Here is an 8,926-nt window from a genome sequence, read left to right as displayed (position 1 = left end):
AAACTGCTTTATATAGAAGCAATGGTGACATAAAACAAAATAGTCATAATTTTCATTTAAGAATTTTAGAAGACATTTTTCTAAAGTAATGTAACATTCCACCTACTATAATCCATTTTTATTTATTTGCCTATTTATCTTTTTGCTTTCAACACCTCAAATTAAACACTGTATTACTAAATCTAAGCAAAGACCCACAGTTTAAAAAACAACTACTTTAGATTTTATTCATTGTTTCCTATTATTATTTTATATTTTTGGAGCCCTCCAGCTTCTGTGTATTTGCCTCAGTGGCTATTCAAAGGCCTGACACACATAAACATATCATTTATTTCGAGCACACCAAACAAGGCAGGTCAACAAGTAGAAGTAACCGCTCCATCGATTGCCCCCTTCTCTCCCTCCCTCCATCCCTCTCCTCCTCCCTCCCGCCTGTCAATCAAACACTTTCCATTTTTAATCACTGACCTCGACATCAGAACGGGCCTGTGGACTGGCAAATGCACGTGTCTGATGGATACGCAAGGGCGGGTCAAAGCTCAAAGAGATAGCGGATTACAGAGGAGAAAATATCAAATTGAATGCGTTTTTTTTCGCGGAATAAATTGTAATTGTGATTGACTCAAGGTTAAGTTTGCATTTCTCTTTTTAGACATCTACCAAAGTTGAAATTTGAAACTGCTAAACCTAACAAAGAAGAATAATTTGTGTTTGTGTTTCTAGGGTCTTCCAGTCGCATTAATTCTGATAACTAGCATGCTAACATTGCACTTCCTGGTTCGCCAACAATAAAAACGCTTTATAATTAGATGCAGACGCTATTTTAGGCATTTGAAATTATGATTCTGATTGAGGATTGATTTCTAAAAATATTCCATTGCTTAAATTGCTTTCTGTTACTAAAAAAAGATGTATTAACCTTGTTCCTTCCAGTCTTTGCAATCTGCTATTTAACATTTGAACTGCAATTTTGATTTCATTTTAGAAACTATTCAAGCCATAAAATGATCTGTATTTTTACTACCAAACACAAAAATATTCCAATATTGCTTACAGGTCCTGTATTACATAAAATTGATTGTTACCTCATGAAAAACAGACCTGGAGTTGTGTTTTGTTTCATTCATGTCTGAGTAATCCTTTATTATTAGTCTGTCTACTTCTCAAACTCAAAATACACTCTGTTCCACCTTGTGATGTCATGAAGTTGTATTTTATATTATATTCCAGAGATGTTGTGATGAGGAAACAATATTACACCATAGATCAGAAAATAGCGTAATGTGGGCCGTTTATTTGCCTGGAATGGTTCTATCCCAGTTAAACCAGTGGTGTATGCCTTGTGTGTGGCAGTGAATACAAATAAAGACAGTGCTATGGTGCAGCCCTGCCTATGCCCAGCCCAGACTGTAGCCAGCTTTGACCTTGGCCGATGCCATATTCATTACATCATTAAGTTACCTCTTCATTAACTTTTCATTGTTTATGGGGGAGGCATGGCAGAGGAGCGGTGGGGGTGAGGTGATAGGGGCTTTTATCAAAAAAATAAGTAAGCTAAGTTTCCCCAGTCGGATGTTGTCTGCGAGGAGGGGTTTTAGTGATTAGCCAGTGATTAAAGGTATCTGTCTGGTTCAAATGAGAGCCTGTATTCATAATCAGAGTGTATATATTGAAATAATACAAAAATAAAACCGGTATTACTACTTACCATATTTTTCGGACTATAGGGCACATTAAAATCCTTGAATTTTCTTAAAAATCAACTGTGCGCCTTATGTATTCATTCTGGTTGTGCTTACTGACCTCAAACCGATTTTATGTGGTGCTCCAAAATCTGTCAAAATATTTTAGTACGACTTTGGTAAAATACGAAGCCATGCCGCTTGACGGATTGTCAGAGCATTACAGCTACTGTAGTCAGGAGCTTCGCGGAGTAAGTCCGACAGAAGCTGACTGCATCAGTGCACAAGGAGGGAGCTGTTTTTCAGATCTTATAGTTTATGCAAATTTGCCATGTGGTTTTAAGTTTTCTTTCTGTAAAATGTAAACAAATGTGCGTAAAGCAGCATTAAACACATTATTATTCAATGTATATTTGAGTCCTCCTAGTAGGAAATTAAAAAAACAACTTTAAAAATTATCCACCCACATTCACATTCATAGTACACATTCACCAAGACAGGGAGGCAACACCAGGCGAATTACGCTACAATCTGCCAATGGATTGTGGATGCCTGGGCTGAAAGATCAGTCTCAAATGTCGTGCATTTGTTTCGCGTAAGGCACCTTATAATCCAGTGTGACTTATGTATGAAAATAGACAAGAGAATTCAACATTATTGATATTTTGCTTTATAATCTGGTGTGCCTTATAGTCCAAAAAATACGGTAAATTGGAAACAGTAAGTGAGCATGAGCACGTTTCCAGCTCCATCAACTTTACACTGAAAAACTCCTCTCACTCCTCTCTCTGTAACTGCTGCAGTGAGCTTCGTCATTTTGGTCCTGAAATGCTCATATTAACCCGCTCTACATGATCCTGGTGGTTTTATTTCACTATTTCGTTATTCCTAATTTGGAACTCGGCTCTAAGTTCACCCCATAACCGCAAGCTTCGTGAGCTTCATTTGACTGGAACCGAACGCTATGGGTGACGCACTCCCTTAGTTCACTTAGTAGTAGTAGTATTAGTAGTTTTATTTGGTAATTTTGCAGCACTACAAAACTAAACAAAACATAACCTACAACTCAAAGGCTGAAGGAAAAAGTATTTATAATGCCTAACCCTTTTTAACAAGGATATAATTCCAAGAAAGAAAGGCATTGTATGAACAGCAAGTTTGCATTTACATTTTCACTTATGACTTACTGTATATGTAAGAGACAAAACATAAATTAAAACAAACAAAATTGAATGCATAATTACATACTTCTTGCACTTCTTTATACAGACTATGGTTCAGACCTATATTGTTGTTGTGTCCTTTAGAAAAACAAGCATAACTGAGCATTTTTTGTTTGTTTTTTTTGCCTTTTTAGTGAAAATGTGTTTTTTAATCCTCAAAATCTCAAACGTTGAACATAAAGATTACTGGATCCCAAGGACAACGCAACCTGATTTGACAACTTTTTTTTTAGCTGGATGCACTTCCTGCTCCAACTCATTTTGCAGTATTGCCCAAAGGAAATCGATAATGTACACTTTATTCAGACAAAGAATTGAGGACTACTAGTATACCCGACAGCAAAAAACTATGCGGGATTGAACCAGCAACCCCCTGCTTCACACATGTTTGTAATTTGTACACAATAACACTTAGTTAATATAAGATAATCCTTCGTCTCCATTGAACTTGAACGTCTTTATCGTGTGTTAAAAGTTCCGCTTTGTTGGTTATCTGGGCTATTTTGGCGATATGGCAGTTTCTAAAGAACTATTTTTATGTGTCCTCGTTTTTTATCAATTTTCTGCCTCCATAGTGGATGTCATGTTTGCCCACTGAGATTTTTTTTCTTTTTTTTCTCTCTTTTTTTTCCACACATTGGTCTCCAGCTGCTGCAGTGTTTTAATGGCCAGAGCCTAGTGAGAATACAGCCAAATGTGTATAGGGCTGGAAAACAAGCAACCAAGCCCAGTTCAAAGATTATAAATGTAGCTTTTGGCATATGTGAAAATGAGTACTTAGAAATAAAATGCACTTCGTTTTTTTTCTTCTTCTTGAGATGTAAGACCGAGTGGGGTATGTATGGGAGATTGGCTAGTGGACATATTTAGGAGAGCTGGCTGTGAGAGGAAAAAAAGGAAAAAAAAACATCTTGGCTTGTTATCATTTACTATAGTAGGCCAATTAGAAATGTCACATACAGCACGGCTCACTCAATCTTTTAGTGTTGTTTCTATGGAGACGTCATTGCTCTGTTTGGAATGTCCCACAGTATGACATTAAACACTTGTACTTTACGTTTATTCAATTACAAGTGGTTTTATAGCTCAAAAATACTTAGAAGAACATGCATTTTGACTGTGAGTGGGGTCACCTCTCCACAGATCTGACCTGTAACTCGGTCTGGTTTGGTCTCCATGAAGATAGAAAAGTTTAATGCCATACTGTGAAACATTCCAGACAAAGCAATATCATCTCCACCAGAAAAGTTACGCAATGCACCTTTAATTTTTAGGTATCTGTACTTTACTTAAGCACGTTTTACAGTTTTGACATTTGCTTCACTATATTTGAGAGCAGATATCTGTACTTTCCACTCCACTACATTTTAGAGCTTAACTGAAAAGCAAAAAGTACTTTTCTTTACTGCCTGAGACTCGCTGAAATGGCTGAGACTTATTTTTAGCACAATTAATTTGAGGTACAGTTCCAACTTTGAGCAAACCAAAAATACAAAAACACAAAAACAGCTAGAACAATTAAGAAAGCAACTGAAACACATAAAATCTGCTAAAATCTTTATAAAAATCATTACATCTGATGCTTTAGTTGTTTGAAAAATCTGTGCAAAACACTTTTACTTCATATTCTTAAAGTATATTTTTAAACAGCTACTTTAAAACCTTTACTTAAGTCATTTTTTTCCATGTCAGGACTTTGTAGTTTCCGGAAGCCACAGGAGTTTTTCAGTAATGTTAACAGCTAACATGCTACTGTGCACTTCCTGTTTCACAAATGAAAAAAGTGCTTTAAAATTAAACACAGATGCTTTTTTCAGCCTGTGAAATGAAGATTTTGATTTGATTTCTAAAAATATCCCATTGTTTTTGAATGATTTTCTATTACTGAATATTTGTCGTTGTGTCCTTAGGCAAGACACTTCACTCCTATTTATGTAGTATGAATGTGGTGCATAAGTGTTGGTGGTGGTCAAAGGGGTCAAGATGGATTTTAGGGGCCCTTACTTTGTCAATTTAAATAAACTGTGCCATGTAGGTTTTGTGGCACTCTTAATCACTTTGTATATTTTCTAGTTTCTATTTTTTATATTCTACACCAGGGGTGGGCAAACTACGGCCGGGGGCCCTTTAATCTTTTTAATCTGGTCCGCCGAACTTGAACAATAATAATAATTTTCTGTGTTTTAAAAGTAATTTCAGTAATTAGTAAATAACGTGAAACTTGAAAGACAGATATTTTGTTGTAATGATTTGTAATGATTTTCAATGGGATATTTCATGTGTTTTCTATATATTCCATGTCATTTTTTTCACTTATGAATTAGATTACAAAAAAAATCCTTCCATCTGCTCCTGGTTCAGCCCTTTTGTCAAATTTTAGAACCCTTTTTGGCCCACGAGTCAAAACGTTTGCCCACCCCTCTTCTAAACTCACATTACTTTTTTTTCTCACTACCATAATGAGAAACATGAGAGAGATGTCGACCGCCTTACCAAAACTATATCTGATCTGAGTCAGTCTATCAAAAAGTACAGGTACTATGAGTGAACCACACGCATGCAAACAGAACACAGCGTCTAAAGATAAGAGATATTATCTTGCAGGACTGCTTACAAGTCAGAGTTGCACGCAAGTCTCCAAGCTTTTAAACTGATAAGCACCAAATCTCTCAGCATTAATGTTATTGTTACTGTTCAGATTTAACTGGCTTCATTGCAGACTGTGGGACTTTTTTCTTTTTTTTTAAACTAAGAATAGACCACAATATCAACTAAAGTACGAAGGCAGCTCAAAGTATATAGATAGGGACTGTACCTGTGGTAAGCATATGTACTATATATCTTACTTTTAAATCAGTAAGCTGGCACTTTGTAAAAACAAGTCGATAAGAATTTGGTAATTACAGGAAATCAAGCTGAGTTCCCTCTATCTAAGTCATCAGTAAACTAAATTTGATTCAAAACGCAGGGACGATTTACAAAGAACGTGATTTTCTGAAACATCAAACCAGGAAACCTCACGGAAACTGACAAACTTGGAAAAACTATGCAAAAGCTGTAGGGAAATCTTACAGAATAAATATTACGCCATTTTCTGATCTATGTTATAATGTTTCTTATTAAAAACATACTTGGAGCTGTGTTTTGTTTCAGTTAGCTGTTAACTTAAAAACTACCGCTTCATGGCATCACGAGGTGGAACAGAGTATTTTGCAGACAGACTAATAAACCGGGATTTTTCAAACATGTGTGAATGAAACAAAACACAACTCCATGTATGTTTTTGACGCGGTAACAACATTAACAACATGACTTAAAGCTCACAAGGGTCACTTTTGTGTAACATAGGACCTTACGTTAACTGTATTTTTGTGAAATTAGTTCTTGTCCAATGCACTTTAACTCTGCAGCATACTGTGAGTGATATCCTGTTCACTAAAAGCACTCCCCATCATAATCACCACTCTGCAGCACTGCTCACTTTAGCTGCCAAGGTTGCCAGGTTAGCTATGCCCTTTAAGATGTCAAAGTCTCTCTTTACTGCGCACCCAAAATGCCAGTCCGCCGTCTGTGGTATTGGAAGTACATAAACCAGATTTGTTTTTCTATATGATTAAAATATGGTCTTTTTTTGTTCAAAAAAACTGAATTAAAACTGAAATAATTAAATCGTAGAATAAAAAAAAAACACACACACACAATTCAGAAAACAAAGAATGATGAGGGGTTAAAAAAAGAAAAAAACAAACTCAAAAGCAAAGATTAAAAGATTTAAACACCAAAACTCAAACACTTGTAGAAATATAATGCAGAGTTTCAAGTGACAATATTTAATACACATGGGCGGGGTGTGTTAAAAAATGTTTTTGTTGTAACAAGAGAAGTTAATTCGTCTCGTCATTGTGTAACTTTTCTGGTGGAGGGTCCGTCAAATGCTTTTCTACATGGAGGTCTTATTGCTTTGTCTGGAATGTTTCACAGTGTGGTATTAAGCGTTTCTATTTTCATGGAGACCAAACCAGACCAAGGGTATGTTTACACTGAAACAATCACCGTATCGTCGTATCGGAAACAATTTGCATCCAGACACGTCATTTCTGTGTCCGCAAGCCTTCCGTACCCACACAGCTTTCCGCATATTTGTTTACGTTTTACAGAAATGAAACTTAAAACCGCATGGCTAATTTGCCTAAACTGAGAGCTCAAAAAACAAGTCGCTATTGTGCGCTGATGTGGTTCAGCTTCTGTCGGACTAAAGGACAAGACTCAATGGCATATATGTGTTCTTTCTGTGACAGAGGGGTGTTCTGCTGATGGTGAGTCTGTTCTATGCTTGTATCGTGTTGGAGATGGTTCATGTTAAACTTTCAGAGATTATACTTTAGCAGGTCATACGCATAGACCGTATACATGAATGGACATATATTCTAGCCTCTTAGCGTTTTGGCGGTGAATTACTACGCGGCGCATAGACCTACGTCAGTGTATCAGCGTTTTCAGGAGTCCACACAGTACAGGGTCAGATCCGTACTCAGATGAATTTGATTGTTCCATCTCTGGAGCCGTTTTCCATCGGAAAATGACTCGAATACGTACTAATGTGGATGGGGCCCGAGTTACAAGTCAGATCTGTGGAGAGACAACCCCGCTCACAGTCAGAATGCCTGTTTTTTAAGGTATTTTTGAGCTATAAGCCCTCCTGTAATTGAATAAACATAAGGTGGAGCTGTTTAATGTCAGAAAGTGGAACATATCAGGCAGAACATTGGCAACCAAAAAGTTACACAGTGCACCTTTAATAGAAATCATCACGTTAAACATTTGTAAATTTATTTTTTAGATATTTCATGATAAAGTACAATGTAATCAGTAGGAAAACCTGTCTCTTGCCTCCATCTGGGATCATGACACCATCACATTCTAGAATCTGAAAGCCACCAATAAACCAAAAGTATGCCACTCCTCGGCCACGCCCCCTCCCCGCACAGACCGGCGTGTGCGGGTAACCGTGAGCGAGTGGAGCGTCGCCGAGCGGTGGAGGAGTGCAGGATGAGATGGATTTTGTCGTCCTGACAGGTTACATCCAGCCTGTTTCCCTTCTTCGTCTCTGAGACAGTTGTGTCTGCCTCACAGCATTACTGTCAAACTGATCTATGACGGAGGGAACAGCCACTCAAACTTGCCTCTTCTCCGTTAGCCTTTTGGGGCTCCTGACACGTGCGCTGTACCTGAGACTCAGAAGTGGCAGTGTTTATTTACTGTACTAGTGGAGTATAACAACGCGAGGAGGATAGAAGTAAAGGTAAAGTTTTCTGTCGCTGAAGTTTAAAGGAGGTGTACTTGATTTTTACTGTTTAAAAACGTGAACTGTGTTTTGGTTGAGGGTCTGTCACCTGCTTGCTTGTTTGCATGGATATGTGATTGCTCTGCCTGGAATGTTCCACAGTATGACTTTAAACAGCTCTACTTTACATTTATTCAATTACAGGTGGTTTTATAGCTCAAAATACCTAGAAAAACATGTATTCTGACTGTCAACGGGGTCACCTCTCCACAGATCTGACCTGTAATTTGACCTGGTTTGGTCTCCATGAAGATAAAAAGCTTTAAGGTCATATCGTGAAACATTCCAGACAAAGCCATAACCTCCATGAAGAAAAGCGCCACCAGAAAAGTTCCACAGTGCACCTTTAAACAAATGTAGCTTGCATTTATTCAATTATAGTTTTTATTTCTCAAAACTACCACAAAAACATGCATAATTAACGTGAGTGAGCCAAATTCTTTTACATTCTTCAACAGATCTGACCTGTAACTTGGCCTGGTGATGTGGCTGCTCGTCCTGTCTGCATGGATATAGTTAAATTCAGTGCCATACTGTGGAATATTCTGGGAAAAAACAATAATGCATACATGGACTAAAGCAGGTGGTGGACCCTCAAACACAGACATGTCAAAATCATCCCCGGGAGCCAAATTTGGCCCACGAGATCATACTAGATATGTATTAGAGCGACAGAT

Source organism: Boleophthalmus pectinirostris, unplaced genomic scaffold (assembly GCF_026225935.1).
Source record: "Boleophthalmus pectinirostris isolate CB_2022bp ecotype Guang Dong unplaced genomic scaffold, ASM2622593v1 HiC_scaffold_19, whole genome shotgun sequence".
Lineage (NCBI taxonomy): Eukaryota > Metazoa > Chordata > Actinopteri > Gobiiformes > Gobiidae > Boleophthalmus > Boleophthalmus pectinirostris.
This window is presented reverse-complemented; position numbering follows the sequence as displayed.